Source organism: Terrapene carolina, unplaced genomic scaffold (assembly GCF_002925995.2).
Source record: "Terrapene carolina triunguis isolate 2854851 unplaced genomic scaffold, T_m_triunguis-2.0 Scaffold42, whole genome shotgun sequence".
NCBI lineage: Eukaryota > Metazoa > Chordata > Testudines > Emydidae > Terrapene > Terrapene triunguis.
The window spans coordinates 46,492,787-46,515,869 of record NW_020664393.1 but is presented as its reverse complement, the minus strand read 5'-3'; positions in this window follow the sequence as shown (position 1 = coordinate 46,515,869).

Genomic DNA, 23,083 nt, shown 5'->3' with positions numbered 1-23,083 from the left:
GAACTCTTACAATGAAGGTTGTACAACAGTTACGTTTTATTGCATGATCCCACAACACTGGGGAATCTGATATATCCTTTGGCAAATGTTTAATTTAAAAATGAGTTAACTACTTTATGCAAATGGAATGGTATGTGGAATACATTATGGAGTATATAACAGTAATGGAGGATATCATCCAATTATGCAGGTAAATTGACATAAGAGAATATGTCCAACCTATGCATCAAAACATATTCTGTGTATGGTACAGATTGTAATCTCCTTGGGTACAGACTATTTTCCTTTATATTTGTACAGCTGCAAGTTCACTGATGGTTTTCAATAAAATCAATAAAATAGAAATAAAGTAAGACTGAAGTTCAGACATGTTTTCAACTTGGGTTCACTTTGATGCTGTATCACGCCTTTTCTCTCTCCTCTTATTAGAGCTTGAAGAGTTATCTTTCTTTTTGGGGTCATTACCCCCCAAAATTCTGATCTCCTTTTTTTACCCCAATTAAGCAAAACATGTTAAGCATGTGCTTAACTTCAAAAACTTGAGTAGTCCCATTGACTTCAGTGGAAATACTCATGTGCCTGAAGTTACTGAACATGCTTAAATACCTTGCTGAAACAAGACATACATTTCTGTTTTCTGAGATATAAATGTAACAGTAGCAGCAACATCCAGATTTTTTAGACATATGCTAGAGCAAGGGTCGGCAACCTTTCAGAAGTGGTGTGCCGAATCTTCATTTATTCACTCTAATTTAAGGTTCCGTGTGCCAGTAATACATTTTAATGTTTTTAGTAGGTCTCTTTCTATAAGTCTATAGTATATAACTAAACTATTGTTGTATGTAAAGTAAATAAGGTTTTTAAGATGTTTAAGAAGCTTCATTTAAAATTAAATTAAAATGCAGAGCCCCCCCGGACCGGTGACCAGGACCCAGGCAGTGTGAGTGCCACTGAAAATCAGCTCGCGTGCCGCCTTTGGCACCTGTGCCATAGGTTGCCTACCCCTGTGCTAGAGAAATACACAGGATAGAATGGTGACATTTTTTCCTTCTGAAATTGTGAATAATATGTTGCAAACTGGTAGATAATTTGAATATGAAAATTGGGTTGTTGTTTGTGTATTTTAGAGGATTTAATTTCAGATGTTCCAATGTAGGTGTAGCAAAGGGAAAAGCTGAAATTAGATAGAGAGAGTATCTGTAAAACAGAAAATATCCCTGATGGCAAGTTGGAAACATGCACAAACAACATGAAAAAAAAATAGTGGTTGTGTGCTTGCAGATTTCCTTGCCAATTTCAACCAGGTATTACAGGTGTGACTTCCCACAGTCACTTTGGGCTATTATTAAAAACCCAATTACTCTGTAATATAGTTTTTTTTCTCCATTTGATATGACACCACATTGTAATCTGCACTGTCTGAAAGACCCTGAGGTACACATATTAGGAATAACTACAGATAAAGGAAGTGGTTTCCTTAGCAACAGGAACTCTGTGTGAAAGCTCTCAGAATAGATCCTTGTCTTCCTCCTCCTTATTTATGCCTTGCTTAGTGTGTGGATTAGTGTCTGCCGTACAATTAAGCCTTTAGATCTGTGTTCTCAAAACATTTACAGAACCAATACACCAAAAGAGCAGCAGCAGTTTTGCATCTAAGCCCTTTAGTAATCATTTCAATGAACTTTAAATAATTCACAAAAACATTTACATTTCTACCACTTTCTGAGAGATACTATTTGTGAATTATTTAATATTTAGATTATAAAAATAGCCTTTTCCACAAACTTCATTCCAGAGTTCAGTTTAGTTTTTATCCATTTCTACCTATGTCAGACTTAATAGATATTATTGAACTGTAAGTTTTCATTTCATTTTATCTAAATATATATATAAGGGTCAGATAATGATTTATTAGACTAGTGGATGGTCTACTGTCCCATAGATCTCTGTTAACAGATATTAAACTGGCTCATGGGTCTAACAGTTTGTAACCCCCTTCTCATTGTCTGACTCTAAGATCCCCAAGGATGCCTCAGCTAGGGAAAGCACACATGTTATTAGGTCAGGTACTAGCTATATTGCAGTTCACATCTTTAATAAAATAATAGGCAATATAATATACACTCACAGACTGGTACTGTTTTAAGCTACATCTATGCTGGTGACTGGACAGGGGTCCATGCATGTGATTGTGCCAGACCCCTGCTATTGTATACATCTAAGCTCCAGAAGCATGGTTTTCAAGGTGTGTACAGGGCAAGAACACTAGCATGCCTGAGGGGTGTGAGTGTGAACATGCCTCGGGCTGTGGCACAGCCCCATACTTGTGCCAGTTTGTAATGTGAATGGTGCTAAGGAGAGTGTACTGGGTCTTGAGTTCAGTCGTCTTCTAACCCCACTCCTACAATGCATGGAGCCTTTCCTGCCAGACCCTTACAAAAGTCTATAAATATCCATGTGCCCCCATTCTCAATAGTAGTAGTGAGCAGTGTTGACCACATTAGAATTGTTTTCCATTGTACTCTTTTCACCAGTACATGTGAACATGGACTCTGCTCCAAGAGCTGCCACCTGAGTGCTCACTGATGTATGGTTGGAGTTCACAGTCCTCCAGAACTTCTCCCACAGCACCAGGAACATCCATATATACTGGGAAGTTTAGGAAAGGCTGGTTGAGGCAGGCATTTATGGACTCCAACCCAGTGCCAGGATGCATAAAGCAGCAACAGGCTCTGGTATTAGAAGGCAAAAGATTTCAACAGTTGCTCCAGGAGGGGCCCTGTAACATGCCCCTTCTTCCAGGAGCTGGACTGGATGCTCTCCAAGGCTCCTAGTACGAAGATTGAGGTGATTCATGACCCCCCTCCTCAACCCACCAGCCTCATCATCTGACAGGATGCCAATGAGGGCCAGAGTGAGGAGGCAGTAGAGAGTGCAGAGAAGATGGCTCCAGAAGACCCCCGAGGAAGAAGAGCAAGTTATCCTGCACCTCTACATAGAATCATAGAAAACTAGGATTGGAAGAGACCTCAGAAGGTCATCTAGTCTAACCCTCTGCTCAAAGCAGGACCAATCCCAACTAAATCATCCCAGACAGGGCTTTGTCAAACCAGGTCTTAAAAGATGGAGATTCTACCACCTCCCTAAGTAAACCATTCCATTGCTTCACCACCCTCCTAGTGAAATAGTTTTTCCTAATATCCAATCTAGACCTCCTTCACTGCAAATTGAGACCATTGCTCCTTGTTCTGTCATCTACCACCACTGAGAACAGTCTAACTCCATCCTCTTTGGAACCCCCCTTCAGGTAGTTGAAGGCTGATATCAAATCCCCCCTCACTCTTCTCTTCTGCAGACTAAATAATCCCAGTTCCCTCAGCATCTCCTCATAAGTCATGTGCTCCAGCCCCCTAATCATTTTCATTGCCCACCGCTGGAATCTCTCCAATTTGTCCACATCCTTTCTGTAGTGGGGGGCCCAAAACTGAACACAATATTCCAGATGTGGTCTCACCAGTGCCGAATAGAGGGGAATAATCACTTCCCTCAGTCTGCTGGCAATGCTCCTACTAATGCAGCCCCAAAGGCCATTACCCTTCTTGGCAAAAAGGGCACACTGTTGACTCATATCCATCTTCTCATCCACTGTAATCCCCAGGTCCTTTTCTGCATGGAGGAGCAAGCTCCATAAATTCCTCCTGATGAGCCAGAGGAGAGCCCCAAGACTCAACAAGAACCAGAACCTCCCCCCCAAATAGTTCTCAACCAAGACAACTGAAATTCAATATTTTATTGAAACACCAAAAAACACTATAAAGTTTTGAACAGAAGCTAGAGAACAGATTATCAGCAAACTATCACATTGCCCCTGGATTTGTGAGTTTGTTGGACAACAAGCTGACAGTGAAGGAAGGGGTGGAAAGGTTTACTTGGGGGACAGGATATTTCTACAAGAATAATGGTTCTGTGAAGTTACAGCTGTTTTCTGCTCCTTTCAAGATCACAAACTTTTACTACAGTAACTCTCTCCCTCTGCCCCCAAACGTGAACCACACGGAAGGCGGGGATGGTTCTGGTTAGTATCAGGGCTGGTTACATACGGGAAGAAAGGGAACTTTTGCTTCTCCAAGGAACATGACAGCAGTCCTCTGTCACAGTACACATATTTTCAAGCATTCCTGGTCCCTGGTGTCTGTGGTCTCCCTGCTTGGATCTATGCCACACAAATTTGCAGAAAGGGGGAGGCAAATCTGCTCCGGCAGCTGCACAAACACAATTCAATGTCCCTTTGCAGAAGGGAGGCAAGTGGCTTGTGATCTCTGGAATGTTTATGGAGTGGAATGGATATGGAATTGCTGTGTGACAATTTCCCCATTCCTTTCTCTGCTCTTAGCTGGATGAAGGGGCCAGATTTCCTGGTGCTGCAGGGCCTGGCTTGGGGACAGGTGGTCATTTGAAGTGGTTTGCTTCTCTCCCTCTATGCAGGCTCCAACTGCTAGCTTAGAATATAATCTATTTCCATTCGGATTGCCTCCCAGTCCTGTAAGCATATGTCCACAAATTTCTAGTGCAGCTGAAACTCCAGCTGGTTCTTAATGTTCAAAGGCAGTGCAAATGTGCTTGGTCCACTTTCATAACTCACCAACCCCCTCCATTCAGTGATATGAAAGCATCACAAACGTCTGTCTGGCATAGATAGCTGGATCCCCACCACAAGACCGGAAAGTCTGATACTTTCAAAACTGGTACATTCTCCATTTGATGGCCAGCCTGAAAGGACGATATTAGGAACCATTAACGTTGCCCCTAAACTAAATGCTTGCCCAGCCCAATCACACACTTAAAGAGATTAAGTTTTTAAAGACTGTTATTTCATGCTGCCTACCATTTTAAGCAGGTGCTCCTTTCTTGTGGGCTGCAAAAGTTGTCTGAGACTTTCACATTCCTGAAATGCTGAAAAGTATCAATATTGTGGCCTTTAATAGCAAGGTAATGTTATATGGGGGGAGGCATTCTTGCCCACTTTGAAAGGAAAGGTAAAATACAATGCTGTTCTTGTGACTAACTTGGCAGGACCTTTGGCTGAGGAGGGCGAACCCATTCCACCTGGGAGCCAGGAGCATCAGCCCAGGGGCAGAAGGAGTAGATGAAGGAGGACCCTTGAAGACCTGATCATTGGCACTGGCAGAAGGAGCTTGGAGCAGTTTGACTTTATGAGGGAAAGGAAAGAATGAGCAGGAGGAATGTTTTCTCCAGTGATGGAGAGGGAAGGCTGTGGGACTCCAGGCACACACCTCATACTGGCCCACAAAACTCCTCCCAGGCAGAGCCCTGGTACTATGCAGGAGGGGAACGATGAGCCTGAGACTGTGCCTGAAGGTCAGCATGTGTCCAGGCCCCAAACCCTGCACAGGAACCCCCCTCTTCCCCTCAGTTTGTCCCCCCATACCACTTTCTGTAGTGTTTCCACCCTTGTCTGGGGGCAGGGATGATCAAGGCCAAGGGCATAGGGTCATAGGCATTAGAGCTTTAATGTTCTTTGGGGAGTCTGATCTGTTCTGCTTTCTTTCACTATTGCTTTTTCAAAAGTTCAGAGTTACATTATATTTCCTAGTTTCAATACATGCTATTTTTGTTGGCCCTTCATTTGGGCTATGATAAAAGGGTTCTATTTTTGGGCCCCCACTTCAGCTTTAGACCCCACTAATTGGTGCCGTGAGTCATGTAACTCACAGGAGTAGAAAACTGACGTCCCCTCTGTCCGTCCCAAACCCTCTCTCCAGCAAGGTATATGTGAATATAACATAGTAAGCCAGAGACAAGTGAGCGTGCAATGTGCATTGAAATAACAGATAGCTTTATTAACTGGGGAAGAAAGAGAAAGGGATGGATAAATCTCACTATGGGTTTGATAACATGAAAAACAAGTTGAAATAGCTGTGCCACCACAGACTGAACAGCACTAAAGTGACCCACCGTCAACTCCCAACCCCACAAACCATGACTGCTTCATACCATGGGATTACTCACAGTTAACAGTCGGATAAGTGCCCTTATCCCTGAAAACAAGCAAAATCACCAGAAACAAGTTGCAAAGAATCCCTCCCAAGCCCTCCATCAACTGTTCTTCTTGCCTGATCTATTGATTGCATATTGATTATGTTACTGATTTAGTTTCCCCTATTTACACTCTGTTAGAGTTGGTTGGTTCTTCTCCCAAGATCAGGCCCAATATTATCAGAATTATTGCTTTGGGCACCGCGTAGGGCACAGCAGACAATAACACTCACACTCGCACTCAGGGAACACCTTCTTCAATTGTAAAAGTTTTATTACTACAATGATTAGTCCGATAAGTAAAACAATCCAAACAAGTAAAGTCAGATAATATAACAATGTAAGTATGACAAACAGACACTCACTAAACTTGGGGAGAGCTGTAAGGGTTGAGACAGATCCTAGTCAGACTCTGGCATGCCAGTGAAAAACTCCAATGGCTTTACCTAAGTCCAGAAGTTTTATAGGTCTCAATGTCCATCATACATATGAATGGACAGCTCCTTCTTCATTCGCTATATCTTAATCCCTTCACTCTCATAAGGTTGGGATGTCCTTATCCTATAGGTTAGTATATTAATTAGGTTAAACTCATTAACATATACATTGGTTGGATTACTATGGTTACCAATGGTTAGGCATCTGCTAATATTCCCCTCCAAAAATCACACTAAATTTCTACAAACTGCCTTCTTGCTGTTATCTGTCAGCAGTTTCCAGCACTTGTGATTATTTCACAATGATAAAAAAAAAAGTCTTATGCCAACTTGTGATTTACGGTCATTATTGGTTCGCTTACTTATGCTAACCTATTAAGACCTTATACTTAAGCTAACTGCTTAAGCTATTCTTATAGGTCTAGGTCTACAGGTCTCTTGCATCCCTGCAATCAGTTCTTTACGCCCTTATCTTCTAATCACTATATATCTCTATATTATATAATTACTGCAGGACTATATTCTCAAGGTTCTATAAGCATTGAGTAATCCCCCTTAAACTATCAGGGGGTAGCTGTGTTAGTCTGTATCCACAAAAACAACACGGAGTCTGGTGGAGCCTTAAAGACTAACAGATTTATTTGGGCATAAGCTTTCGTGGGTAAAAAACCCACTTCTTCAGATGCATGTTTTTTACCCACAAAAGCTTATGCCCAAATAAATCTGCTAGTCTTTAAGGTGCCCCCTTAAACTATGGTCTGGTTAACAGTTGTGAACATTAAACAAAAAAACCAAAAGAACAATAAGTGCAATTTAACTGGGCAGGTACCCTTCACAGAACAATCATGAACCAAAACATGTCAGACCTGCAGAGGTGCCCTGCCCCAATTGTCCATAATGAGTCATTAACTAAATGACCAGCTAATGATATTCAGCAGGTTGGGAACTAAACTTTGCTTTGAAACAACTGAGTGAGAATGTTCCCTCTTGTGTTTTTACAGCAGATCAACAGGGTGCAAGGCTTTGTTTGGGACCAGCCTGAGGTCACTGCCTGCCCACCCACTGTTCCAGACTGTAGGCACAAATTGCATCCCAGTTTTCCTGACCCACTGTGATCCAGAATCATTATGAATGTTCACTGGTTCAGGCGGTCTGTAAAGTTTTTGCAAGCCAGTCCTGTCCTGTGCCCACTCTATCCCAAAGTACTCACCTTTAGTCTAAGAAATGTTATGAAAGCACACAGCACACCACAATAACCACATTGGCATCCAACTTGCAAGGATCACCAACAAGCCTTCAGGTGTCCCAAGGCACACTCCACAACCATCCTGCACTACTTAGTTTGAAGTTGATTTTCTGTTTTTCAGGATTGTTGATGTTGGAGTAGAGTTTCATTAGCAAAGGTAGGAGGAGGTATGCAGGGACCCCCAGAATAACTGTGGGCATGGAGACACCGTACAGAACCACTCTATTTCTGGGGAATAAAATCCTTTCCTCTCCCTTCAAGTACAGTCCTCATCTCCTCAACATCCTGGCACCATGAACCTTTCCTGTCTGTCTGACATTAATGTTCATGACCCTGTCTTTGTGATTCCACTAAGCCTTGTAGAGCAAGTGAATAGTAACCTAGATTAATAGATTCATAGATTCTAGGACTGGAAGGAACCTCGAGAGGTCATCAAGTCCAGTCCCCTGCCCTCATGGCAGGACCAAATACTGTCTAGACCATCCCTGATAGACATTTATCTAACCTACTCTTAAATATCTCCAGAGATGGAGATTCCACAACTTCTTTAGGCAATTTATTCCAGTGTTTAACCACCCTGACACTTAGGAACTTTTTCCTAATGTCCAACCTAAACCTCCCTTGCTGCAGTTTAAGCCCATTGCTTCTTGTTCTATCCTTAGAGACTAAGGTGAACAAGTTTTCTCCCTCCTCCTTATGACACCCTTTTAGATACCTGAAAACTGCTATCATGTCCCCTCTCAGTCTTCTCTTTTCCAAACTAAACAAACCCAATTCTTTCAGCCTTCCTTCATAGGTCATGTTCTCAAGACCTTTAATCATTCTTGTTGCTCTTCTCTGGACCCTTTCCAATTTCTCCACATCGTTCTTGAAATGCGGTGCCCAGAACTGGACACAGTACTCCAGTTGAGGCCTAACCAGTGCAGAGTAGAGTGGAAGAATGACTTCTCGTGTCTTGCTCACAACACACCTGTTAATGCATCCCAGAATCATGTTTGCTTTTTTTGCAACAGCATCACACTGTTGACTCATATTTAGCTTGTGGTCCACTATAACCCCTAGACCCCTTTCTGCCGTACTCCTTCCTAGACAGTCTCTTCCCATTCTGTATGTGTGAAACTGATTTTTCCTTCCTAAGTGGAGCACTTTGTATTTGTCTTTGTTAAACTTCATCCTGTTTACCTCAGACCATTTCTCCAATTTGTCCAGATCATTTTGAATTATGACCCTGTCCTCCAAAGCAGTTGCAATCCCTCCCAGTTTGGTATCATCTGCAAACTTAATTGGCGTACTTTCTATGCCAATATCTAAGTCGTTAATGAAGATATTGAACAGAGCCGGTCCCAAAACAGACCCCTGCGGAACCCCACTTGTTATACCTTTCCAGCAGGATTGGGAACCATTAATAACAACTCTCTGAGTACGGTTATCCAGCCAGTTATGCACCCACCTTATAGTAGCCCCATCTAAGTTGTATTTGCCTAGTTTATCGATAAGAATATCATGCGAGACCGTATCAAATGCCTTACTAAAGTCTAGGTATACCACATCCACAGCTTCTCCCTTATCCACAAGACTCGTTATCCTATCAAAGAAAGCTATCCGATTGTTTTGACATGATATGTTCTTTACAAATCCATGCTGGCTAGTCCCTATCACCTTACCACCTTCCAAGTGTTTGCAGATGATTTCCTTAATTACTTGCTCCATTATCTTCCCTGGTACAGAAGTTAAACTAACTGGTCTGTAGTTTCCTGGGTTGTTTTTATTTCCCTTTTTATAGATGGGCACTATATTTGCCCTTTTCCAGTCTTCTGGAATGTCTCCCATATCCCATGATTTTCCAAAGATAATAGCTAGAGGCTCAGATACCTCCTCTATTAGCTCCTTGAGTATTCTAGGCTATAATGGCAGAGAGAAAGGAGGGTCAGGGCAAAACTGGGAGGCAAGATCAAACCAGTATCTTAGATGCCTATATACAAATGCGAGAAGTATGGGTAATAAGCAGGAAGAACTGGAAGTGCTAATAAATAAATACAACTATGACATTGTTGGCATCACTGAAACTTGGTGGGATCATACACATGATTTGAATGTTGGTATGGATGGGTACAGCTTGCTCAGGAAGAATAGACAGGAGAAAAAGGGAGGAGGTGTTGCCTTATATATTAAAAATGTACACACTTGGACTGAGGTGGAGATGGACATAGGAGACGGAAGTGTTGAGAGTCTCTGGGGTTTTTTTGTTTTAACGCTGCTGCGAATTAATTTCATTTGGTGACCCCTAGTTTTTGTGTTACAAGGAGTAAATAACATTTCCATATTTACTTTCTCCACATCTGTCACGATTTTATAGACCTCTATCATATCGCCCCATAGTTGTCTCTGTTCCAAGCTGGGAAGTCCCAGTTTTATTAATCTTACCTCATATGGAAGCTGTTCCATACCCCTAATCATTTTCCTTGTTCTTTTCTGTATCTTTTCAAATTCTAATATGTCTTTTTTGAGATAGGGTGACCAGATCTGTACGCTGTATTCAAGGTGTGGGCACACCATGGATTTATATAGAGGCAATATGATATTTTCTATCTTATTATCTATCCCTTTCCTAATGATTACCAATGTTCTGTTAGCTTTTTTGACTGCCGCTGCACATTGAATGGATGTTTTCAGAGAACTATCCACAATAACTCCAAGCTCTCTTTCTTGAGTGGTAACAGCAGTTTAGATCCCATCATTTATATGTTAGTTGGGATTATGTTTTCCAGTGTGCATTATTTTGCATTTATCAACATTGAATTTCATCTGCCATTTTGTTGCCCAGCTACCCAGTTTTGTGAGATCCCCTTGTAACTCTTTGCAGTCTGCTTTGGTCTTAACTATCTTGAGTAGTTTTGTATCATCTGCAAAGTTTGCCACCTCACTCTTTACCCCCTTTTCCAGATCATTTATGAATATGTTTAGCAGTACTGGTCCCAGTACAGACCCCTGGGGGACACCACTATTTACCTTTTCCCATTCTGAAAACTGACCATGTATTCTTACCCTTTGTTTCCTACCTTTTAATCAGTTACCAATCCATGAGATGACCTTCCCTCTTATCCTATGACAGCTTTGCTTAAGAGCCTTTGGTGAGGGACCTTGTCAAAGGCTTTCTGAAAATCTTGTTGACCCCCTCACAAAATTCTGGTAGATAGTGAGGCATGATTTCCCTTTACAAAAGCCATGTTGACGCTTCCCCAACAAATCATGTTCATCCCTGTGTCTGATAATTCCATTCTTTACTATAGTTTCAACCAGTTTGCCTGGTACTGAAGTTCATTTGCGTAGTATTGAAGTTAGGTACTGAAGCTCAAGGACAATCAAACAGTGCAAGTGGTTTTTTAGTCACATTTCTCCTAGCAAGCCATTTATTAAATCTAATTAAGCATTTCACCATTAAGAATCCAGTCCTGCAAGGTGCTAAGCACCGTACTGAGTGCCCTCAATGCCTATTAACTTCAGTGGGAATTGAGGGCACTCAATACTATGCTAAGCAATGAGACTTCAGTGGGCACTGACTTCACTGGGAGTTGAGGGTGCCCTGCACGTTGCAGGAGGGGGTCTTAGTACCGTCCTTACTTATCGTTTATACCAGTCTGCATATACAGTCCTCTGTTAGAAAACTTGTTGAATGACAACTAAATAATGTGAACTGGTACCCTCCTGCCAATCTCATTGTCACTTCTTTATAGTCTTGTTATTCACTTCCTCCCTTGCAAATCCTCCCTGTCCTTAACCAGCTTATACCTACCCAAATGTTGTCCCAGTTTCTCCCTCATATATTCAATCTAAAATCTTCCCCAGTATTGAGGTTAGATTTATAGATCTGTCATGCCTTATTCATCTGAGGATCCTTTTTAAAGTGTTGCTGTCAGATTAGATTTTTTTTTCCAGTTCCTACTATAGGTATCTCTCCAGACGCAAGTGAGGAGTTCAAAGAAAAATAAGCAAACTTTCTGTGCTTTATTTCATCTTCCATATATTCGAAAGTTCTAGGAATATGCTCCATCATTGGAGATTTTTAAGAGTAGGTTAGACAAACACCTGTCAAGGATGGTCTAGATCAGGGCTAGATCGGCAACCTTTGGCATGCGGCCGGTCAGGGAAATCTGCTGGCGGGCCGGAACAGTTTGTTTACCTGCAGGATCTGCAGGTTCGGCTGATCGCAGCTCCCACTGGCCGCGGTTCGCCATTCCAGGCCAATGGGGGCTGCGATTGGCCAAACCTGCGGATGCTGCAGGTAAACAAACCTTCCCGGCCCACCAGCAGATTTCCCTGATGGGCCGCATGCCGAAAGTTGCCGATCCCTGGTCCAGATAATACCTAGTCCTGCCATGAGTGCACAGGACTGGACTAGATGACCCTTCTAGTCCTATGATTCTATGCTGAAGCCTTCTCTAGTTTCATTTGGCTTTTTTATTTTATTTTTAACGAGTTCTGGTATCACCTTCAGTTCCATAACTTTTTCATTTTGCCCCCGAGAAACATCTTATTTCTTTCATGGGTCTCTCACTCTCCCTGACAAACAGTAAAAAATAAACCAATTAGGTTCCCATAATATCAAAACCATCTGTGAGTCAGTTGCCCTCATGATCCCGCATAGAACTTGGATCATCTCTTACTGACTTCTTGCTGCTATACAGCAAGTTGAAATGTTTCAAATCTTATTAATGTTGTTTTCATTCCTGCTTTCTCTATAACAACAATTTAATTTGTCTAATTCTTGGGGCTGGCTGAGTTGTTCTTGGCCCAGGATTTGAGGTGGGGTGTACACCATCTACATATACACAAAAACACACACAGACACACACGCTCCTGTGGTCCTAATATGCTAGCTGGGGAATGCCAAAACAGATCAGAAGATAATGCATCATGGTTACTATTAATATAAATTTAAAATGTACTGAACACCCAATATTCAATATTTAAAACCAATTTATGAGATCAGTGCAATTTGCTTTGAGTAAATATTTCAGAACATTGGTATTTAACTTCTAGACACAGTACTGAAATACTAACTTAATACCAAATTGTTATAGATTTAATCTCTGCAGTGGTTTTTCAAATATGGGCATCATAGATAACACAATTATTAATTTTGTCTTTTGATTTCTCTGTAGACAGATTCCAGCAACAAAAACATCAGGTGCAGTCAAAAGTGTCAGAAAGTCCTCCTCATCAACAAAACTACTCTTTAATTTGGAGATAGAATTTCTTAAACCATACAGTCCTAATTCAGTTAGTTCTGATTAACTTCCTGAAATACTTCCTTTCAAATACAGTAGAACCCCATTTATCCGATCCTCTATTATCCTACTCTCGGTATTAATCGAACTAGCGCACCCAGGTCCAGAAGTGGGTGATCTCTCCTGTGGCCACTGGATGGTGCTGCAGCCTGACACTTCCCCATTCTCAGGATAATCCAAATTTGTGATTATCCGATCTGGTCCTGGTCCCAATTAGATAGCATAAATGGGGTTCTGCTCTATCTTGAATGACACCTAAATATTCCTCTCTATTGGGTGCCAGTATTTATAGAATCTTGCTGTTTTCAACTTTGCTTTGTCTGTGGAGGGCTTCATCTGAGCATGCTCTTTCTCTCTTATTTCAGGAGAAATAAAGCTTTCACAGTCCTATTGTGATAGATACTGTACTAACACAAAAAGAAATGGTTGTTTACTTGGAGAGATAATAATCTAGGACAACAGGTGACATACAAAGAGTCCAGGGGAGGGAAACAATTAAAAGATGACTTCATGTTTTTATTTTTTTTTAAAATTGTTTCTCAGTTTTTACATCTCAAAATAATTACTACAATAACCCACTGCCAACACCTAATGCCTATTACTGAGTGTGAAATGGACTGATGCCACCTTTTGCCTCATAAAGAGTGTCATGAGGAATCATGATACTTATTTATTATCTGGCATGCAACTTTTAAAGCAATTTGTTCATTTTAGAATCTCCTCTTAAATTTGTACCAAGACAAAACAGCAAATGTCTGTTCTTGTGCTTTTATTTTTCTAGTCTCATATCCCAAATGAGTGATCCTTGACATTTAATATCTTAGTTGTAGTAGAACAACAAGATTTTACCTTTAAAGATCAGGCCATCCATAACTATTTGCAGAAGGAACAATGCCCCAACCTCTGCTACATGTGGCAGACACAAATGTTTCTCTGTTGGTCAACCAGTAATGAATGTTTCAAGCAATGTGAAACATAATGGTTTGCTCTGCCAGTTTCTTGGTTGAAAAAGTCAAACCTGAACACGACTAAATTAATTTGCACCTCAAATAATTATTTCACATCATTGTGCTCTGCCAGCAAGGATATGCTTAAGGTATCACAATATTGGTCTATATTTATCTATTATCAAATTTCTGTCCCCCATGAAGGTTCTCATGTAATGATCAGATCACCCCTTAACATTTTCTTTATTAAGAAATTTCTTTAATCCTCCTTGAATTTTTTATCTTGAATCGTGTTTTCCAATCCTTTAATCATTCTCGTGGCTTTTTTCTGAACCCTCTCCTATTTAGCAACAGCCTTCTGAAAACATGGACACGAGGACTTGATGCAATATTCCAGTAGTGTTCTCACCAGTGCCAGATACAGAGGTAATATAACTTCCCAACTCCTACTCAATATTCCTAGTCATACATCAATATCAAATTAAAAAACTAACAAGTTAGGCTAAGTGTTGAGTTGGAATTAAATCATCAAATTTGTTAAGTCATCAATTTAATACAAAAAAACCCCAATCCTTATAAATGTTAAAGAGGATGTTAAAGAGGCCTGTTTGGTTATAAATCTCAACTAAATAACTTTAGCAAAGTCAATCAAATATATAACTTGTAGCTGGTTAAATATTTTAATACTGAAACCAATGTATTATCTAATGTCTGAACCACAACCTCAGAGCCAATTATAAAGCTTCCTTTTAAGATTTAGTTTCTTGTGTAGTGGCCAACACTTTTTTCCTCCCAACACAGATGTTATAATACAGACTTTAACAGAATTCTCTTGGTAAACAGAAGTTTGACAACTCTTATCCAACAGAAATTACAGCTTACAACCTCAAGCTTCCTAGGAGTTAAATATAGAATGCCAAACACACTTTGACTAATTTTATGAAACAATATTTAGGGCTGTTTACCTGGAGAAATTATCTCTCAAGTGCCTTCCCTATGTAGACTTTATGAGTGCTCACACATTCATACGAACCCACAACCACACTTTCATTTCCACACCCTACAAGTAATAAGCTGGGTGTACTAAATGTACTAAAATCAAAAGATAAAAAGAAAACAAAAGATGATACTTAAGGTAACAGGGGGGTTTGCAAACCTTTCAGTTTTGCAATCTTCTGGAACCTTGTAGAGAAGAAGCTGGAATTGCGGTAAAGGAGCCAAATGGTGATCTGTTGACAGACTTCTTCTTGCTAGCAGGCCTCTTTCAGGTGCAGAGAGATGCAAGTCAACAGCTAGAGAGGCCTAGTTGTTGATGACATGGCTTTCTCGCCCCAGGGTGACTAGTCTTGGAGATTCTGCAACATTGGTCTTCTCACTGGTGGCCTGTTTACCTCAAAAGTAAAGCTTCTTGGCCTTACTCTTGATTCATATGGTTTACAAACTTTCCTTACTCTGCCTCTAAGGCCTTTAGAAAAATTAAGGAAGACCCATACCTTGGGGTTATGCAGCTTAGTGGTAATGTTTTCCAATCTAAAAATGTCTTTTATCATTGATTCTTGCAGAGAAACTGGGATTTTTCATGGAGCATGTACATAATTACCCCACTCAAAAAGAAAGTGAATTTAAACTGGTGGTCTTATTTAGTGATAGATGTGACAATTTATTTATGAGACAAAAGCTGCTGATCATCTTGCTTTCTGATGTGACATGGGATAGTGTCAAAATGATATGGCAACAAAAATCCTGTAGGGCTCGGTAACCAATGTCATTTCATTTGGAGCAGAGGATAAGAGGGTGAGTGTAGTAGAGTCCTCAGAGGGCCAGGCAACCTACTAGGTAGTGCATCCAGCTTCCAGTCTGGCCACCCAGAGGAAAGAGCTTTCAGTCCAGTTCCTAACCTTTTTATGCAGTTTTATTTTCAATGTCCTTACCCTCTCCTTTCTAGAGGGGAAGTTTGGTAGAAATGAGGCTTATGCCCCCCCTGCAACAAGAGCAGTTGGTAGGGGAGCCTGGGCCTTCCCATTCCAGCCGGGTCTGACCCAGGGTCCTACGAGAGCCAATAATGTTTAGCACCCTGCAGTGCCTTCAGAATTGCCTCCCTCAGTCACTTCCTACTATCCATCTCCCACCACGGCTCCTAGTCCAATCTAAGATTGCAAAAGAAAAGGAAAATCCAACTAAACCTTCATCCCCAACTAGGCTCAGCAGGCAGTCTTCTTTCTTCCATGGAGGCTTCTTCAGCACCCTGGTTCAGGATCCATCAGGCTAGGTCTGTCTTTCTCCCTAGTCTCCCTTTTGTGAGCTGACTGAGGGTATGTCTACACTGCAAAGTTTTTGTGCAACAAGTTATACCACTTTTATTAAAGTGCTGGAATTAAACTGCTGTTGTGTGTGCACACTGTGCTCCTTGTGACGCTGGAGCGCATCCACAGTAGCAGCTCATGCAATGGCAAAGACAGCAGTGCATTGTGGTAGCTATCCCACTGTGCAACTGGCTTCAGGGTGCTGTGGGAAGGGTTTGCAATGCCTCATGGGGCAGGCACAGCATCACATGATGCAGGTTTCCCAATCCCGACATCAGTCCCCACCTCCCTCCCCAGCTCTCTGCACAGCAATCTTTTTCTCTCTCTCTCTCTCTCTCTCTCTCTCACACACACACACACACACACACACCTGCCTCTGTGTTCAAGAGCATAAGCATTGCATAATAATGCTTTGCTTTGTGTCCCAGAGCAGATCAGCACTGTGCACAATGGCTGTCAGAAACGGAGCTTTGAAAGGGGAGAGGCGCATGCCTTCAGGGCATCCAGCTGAGTTGAAAACAATGAGCAGAGCAGCCACTTGAGGGATTATGGGACACTTCCGGAGGCCAATTACAGCACTGAAAGCAATTGATGTGTTTACACTGGCTATGCTGCACAGGAGCATCTGTGCTATAAGCCTTACGACGCTCATTGAGGTGGGTTTTTTGCAACGCTGCAACTGAGGAGTTTCTGTGCATTAAGTGGCTTGGCAGTGTGTGCACCACAGGAGTTACACCGCAGAAAGCTGCTTTACTGTGCAGTAACTTGCCAGTGTAGACCAAGCCTGAGTTGCTCCCTTTTAAGTTTCCTCTCCAGCTGGAGCATGCTCTGCCAGTCTGGAGGCGCAGGGCTTCCTAGGCCCAATATTGTTCTTGACCCTCTTTGGGCCCTGTGTGGGGTTTGTACAAAAGGAAGAAAGAACTAGTGCCGTAGCATTTTTCTCATTATGTCTTACATGAAGTAACTAGTGTAAATAATCAAGACAGTGCTAAAACCTATACTTTTCTTCTTGTACATTGAGATCTCTTAATGAAAAACAATTATTTTTTGCCCTGGATATTTTTTTAAACACACTAAATAAATCTTTATAGATTTCTTTATAGGAAATAAACAATCCATATATCAAAAAAATATGATCAAATTACAACAAAAGGCCATTTCTCAGTTAAGGTCTGATGGGAAATTCTTACTGTTAGTCCCTTAGGTCCCAGTCCTGTAATAAACTCCATGTTGGCAGATGCCTTATTGCAGGACTGCAACCTAAATCTGAATGTTTCATGACCAGGCTTCTTAATCAGTCTTTTTAAAATCAGTCTAGTCTTTGGAATGTCTTCCACTTATACAGCTATATGTCTGTGATAGTTATATGGGCCCATATTATCTTAGCCCCCTTATGTCCTCAATTGTATTTACCCTCAAAACTGCTGTGAGGTAGAAAAGTACAATTACCACCATTTTATAGCTGAGGACTGAAACAGAGACTTAAGCTACTTGCCCAAGGTCACACAGAAAGCCTGTGGCAAAACAAGGAATTGGACCCAGATAAGAGCCTAACCATGCTTCCTCTTTTTCAGAGCCCCCAAACCAGAACTCCATCAGCCAAATATGAGACTTTTCAGGGCACAAGGAAACATCGCACATGCATTTTCTTTTCTTTTTTTCTTTTGGTCCGTGGTTTTGTTTTGGAAAATTGCATAATTAATTTGAATTTTAATCTTTGTCAGTAAAGTACCATACTTCCAGAAATAGGTGCAATTGAAACGAGGACGTAAACAAAATCTAGTCACATAATTTGGTTGATGTATGTATTTAAACATATACACTGTGACTATCTTAATGTTACTACTGTATCTTTACTGTTATCTTAAATAATTTTGTTCTGCAGTATAAGTATGTATCAATTCCAGGGACAGTTTTTAGCACATAAGTACAATTATTACCAGAGTGAAAACATACTGAATACATAAACTGAAAGTGAACAAACTCTTTTGTAATAAACTTTGATTTCATATATATAATAAAGGTTATATAATGTTTATAATGGCTTGTGAGTTTCACACATTTATGAATTGTTAGTGAAAATGCTGGATCATTTGAACAGGAGAAATCCAGCATTTAAATAATAACCTTCCAAAATGTAATTAATTTTACTATAGAATGTAAGACTTTGAATTATACAAGAACAAAATGACAGGATGTTCTCAAAGATGGAAAGCAAATAGTAAGTGCTTAAAATGTTGATTAATGTCTTTAAATATACCTGGCATTTAAAATGACTTCTTCCTGAAAATGAAAAGCAATCAATTAAAAAAAGTAAAGTGAAATAATGGTCCCATTCTAATGCACTTTATATAATAACTTCACTGTGACATTCTGAGTCCTGCATGGGTCATCTGTTAATGTGTGACTGACAGGAAGCGGGGCCTGATGGCAGAAACACAAGTCTCCGAGTCAGGAAATATGGATTGTATGTCTGGCTCTGCTATAGGCTTCCTTTGTGACAAAACCCTTCAAACTTGGCTGACTAAATATTGATGCCCAGGTCCTTATTTAGACACAATAATAAGTGACCTGATTTTTCAGAATATTGAGCACCCAGATATCATTGATTTGCAGTTTTGCATTATATGCTCAGAGCTACTACTCAGAGGGTGACAATAATTTATAGCAGGTGGAGCTGCTGTGAGACTGTGAAAAGTACCCAGTAAATAAAATACATTTCAAGCCTGGAGGTGACAAATGTGGGGCTGACTTATGAAGTCCACACACAAGAAGAAGGGCACTAGATGCCACCATTATTATTTGAGAGTCCAGGAGCAGAGAGGGGTTCAATAAGATACCTGAGGGAGAAATCCATTTTGCAAAAAACAGGATATACCCAATAGCACAACTCACTTACTCATGCTGAGTGGAGGGAAGAAGAGTTGGCCCCCAAATACTGATTCTTAGAACACCATCTAGATACAAGTGTTAGTATTATTAGTCCCAGGCTTTTTTTTTTTTTTTTTGGCTCAGTGTATTCACTGAAAAAGTTGTTTTTCAGACAAATGAAACAATTTGCAAATTTGGGTCAAATTCGGTGAACAGTTTCAGTCGAATAAAAATAGAGAAAACCAAATTCTGAATAAGGATAAATGTTTCACTTTGACATTTTCGAAATGAAAATTTTCTTTTTGTTTTGAAATGGTGTTGCTTCAAAATTTAGCTATACTTTAAAAAAAAACCTCCCCAAAATGAAATGTTTCATTTTGAGTCACATGAAAGGTTTTGCGCGACTGAAATAGAATTTTTTTGATGTTTTTAATTTGATGATAAAAAACAAATAACTGTTATTTTGCATTGACCTGAAATTAATTTTATTTTATTTTTTGGCTCAGCCACTGAACCAAAAAAATGTAATCATTAGTCTAGCTGTAATTATGGTAATTGTTTCATAGGTAGGTAACCAAAGCACATCCAAAGATCCATAGTGTGACCTCAGGAGTTCCTGGCTCCTTGCTTGTGTTGAGTCTATAGACTATACTTCTGTTTTGAAAGATCTTTAAAGTTGATGTCTAAAAGTCAGACATTTTACATAACTTTGCAAAATAAAATGGGATTGCCAGTTAGTTTATCCTTCTCTGTACACCTGAACTTGTAATTGGGACAGCTGATGTTGATGCCACATTGTTAATCTATTTATCCCATCATTGTATATCTTCCTGGAATAAGTCAGAAGACAATGATTTTTTGTTCTCTGCAGCCTGCAAAGTAAGGGGAATGTCTTAGGGAATACAAAATATGCTGATGCTATTGTTTGGTTCACGTTTTACAGGATTTAATTGAAGCCATTATCAAATAATGATCCCGGAAGAGAAATAAACTCCTGGCAGTCATAACTTCCCCATCTACTGTACATTTGAAACATTATAGCTGGGAGAAAAGAGCCGAGCTGTGGAGTTCTTATATTGGGGGAAATTATTGCATATATACTATATTGAATTTAGTGCTCTTGAAAAAATTCTGAATTGATGACTTGGAAAGTTCAATCTTCTGTTGTGGTATAGAATATGTGTAGCATTGACATCAGAAGCTCAGATTTCATGAATGTTCCCCAGCCCCAATGTGCCTCAGCCCTCAGCAGTAGGGACCACGTTGAGAGATAGGAAGACTAAGGTACATTCAGTCTCTGGAATCTGTGGAGATTGCTAACATGAATGCAAATTGCAGTGTTTGTTTTGCAGATATCTGTCCATTGTGAATTTGACTAATCTACCATATGACTATTAGATGGATATTCTGTGGTTACCAACCACAGCAAGATATAAACTGGTGACTTATAAGTGAAAGTGTTTGTATATATCAACATATTTCCATCAACTGAAGTGTGTTCATTTTATATGGCCCCTGACAAGTAATCTGAGAATCAACTTGTATTATGGAAATCTCAAGTTATCCCTTATTTTAATAGTTTAATGATTATTCCAATGCAGAGCACGTATCGTTGACAACATATTTATGTTTCAAATAGTTGCACAGTCATTAATTAAAAGTATGTGTTGCATTGACACATACTGTCTTATTTCTAGTGTGCAGAATAGGCTATTTTTATGATTTCCACAATGAACCATTTTGTAATATTTTGTGCAATTAAGCCAATTATAATTAGCCTGCTGTAACACTATTCCTCAGTTCATCTGGTCCTGTAGTGTGCTGTGTATGAAAGCAGAGTAAGGTCAGATCATATATTGGAACTGAAAAGGAAAAGCAGCCTGTTACCTTGTGAAATTGCCTCCACGGATTCTCATTATTGGAACCCATGTTCCACATCATACAGACCTCAGCGATGTGGCTTTCTAGAGGTAATTAATTTGGACATCTGAGATGAAATGTACTTCTTGTAAAAAATGGTATAGTAATTATGGTGACAATAATATAGCAACATCTGTACAAAAACTCTTGATACTCAACATAACCGACACTCTCCAGGCCACATAAGTGTATCCTTCAGAGAACGTTGTTCATCTGAACTGACATCCAAAGTATAGTCAGACCTGGCAAATCCACACCTCATCTGTTTGCTAGAGAGGGCACAGAAATGGGTGGAGAACACTGACTTAATCATTGAACAATAAAATATTATATATAACTAAATGAAACACTAATCTGTCTACTTATTTGAGTACCCAAATAGCAGCAGTTGGGTAATGAACTCTTGAAAATCTCGCCCTCGAAATCTACCTTTACGTTCATATTTTTAAAAATGTTGGCCAAGTATTTTATTATTGCCAAGATTCACCAAAATAATAGAAACATTTAATTTGTATTTCATAGTTTGTCTTATTTTGTCTGAAAAGAGAAATACTTGTAAAAATTAGTAAACAAACTTTCTTTTTACTTCTATTTATGATATAGGATAAAGTACAGTCTTTGCTGCATTGCAGCAGAATTCTTGGACTTCAATTTACGATAATCAACTGGAAAAGATATCCAATTTCTACAGTTCTCAAGACAATAATGAAGACTGTGAATCATGAAGTATCACTGGAGTTAACAGACATTTATTTATGATGATCTCCTTATGAATGCATGGTAAATGGTGATTTCTTGCTGAAAGTAAAATTATAATTCAGAAATCTGACCTCAAAAGACTTAAGAAGTTAAGCTTGTTCCAATGTTTCAAAAGTTAATATTTTCCCTGTGTAGAAGTAAATGGAAAATAGAAGATTGTCATTCCCAAAGGGGCATGTTGAGAAATGAATGAATTTCTCGTGTTTTTTCCATTCATTGGTGTACTTTTGGTCTTGCTCACCACCTCTCTCTATACTTTTGTCTTACATCTTTTTAGTACTAAGCGAAATATCAAGATAAGTATCAATTTTGTATTTATTCCTCATTACATTATTTTTATTTTTTGACTTCATACTGTTGTCAAAAGTGCTCCTTCTGGAGTGCCCAATAGGATGGCTGTGATGGTAATCCAGGCCTCTGTACTCTGCATTCCCAAGAGTGTATCAAACTCCTGGAACTTGAATGGAGTCCAGTCACTGCCTAGACACACTCTCAGGGCCCAGACCTTATATCTGGCACTCCTCCTTCAAGTGTTGGAACCCACTTTCCAGTCCCCTGCCCCCTAAGGTTACAGTGCTGACCTGTCCAACTCCCTGGTTCTTGAACACATCCCTGGCCCAGAATTTTACCTAAAAAAGATGTGATGTTTCTGGTTACAGTTTAACGCTCTGAGAGGCACACAACTGTTGTGAAGTAGTCAAAATACCCCCACTCTCCGCACCCACAAGTCTTACTTGCGTATGTTCATATTTAATCATGAAAAGCACAAATTATACAAAACAATAAAACATCCTAAGTGCTCTGTCCCTCACTATTTCACCCTTCCCTGGGGATATTCTGTGTTCTGTCAGGCAGACAGGATCCTCCACTGCATTACCTACCCTGTCTCTACAGCAGCATTCCTCATCTTAATCTATTGCAAAATGGTTATCTCCCAGTTTCCCTGCCCCGTGAGCCCCTTTATATAGTCCTGGTGGCCACCTGCTTCTTTTGTTCTCTATTTTGGTATTTTTCCACTGCTCTCAACTCCCCCACACCACCACCCTTTAGAGAAAAAGGAGGAAGTGTCTTCTCCCATCTACAACAAAGCCCTTGTCCCAAGGTATTTTACTATGAATAGAAGATCCTTGAGTGCTAATCACTCCCCATTGTCTTTGGCCTGACAGAGACATGGCACAGCCCTGCTAACTCAGGGATGGGGGGGGGTGTCTACATACGGATAGGCTTTCCATGACACAGTAACTTTATGAAACAA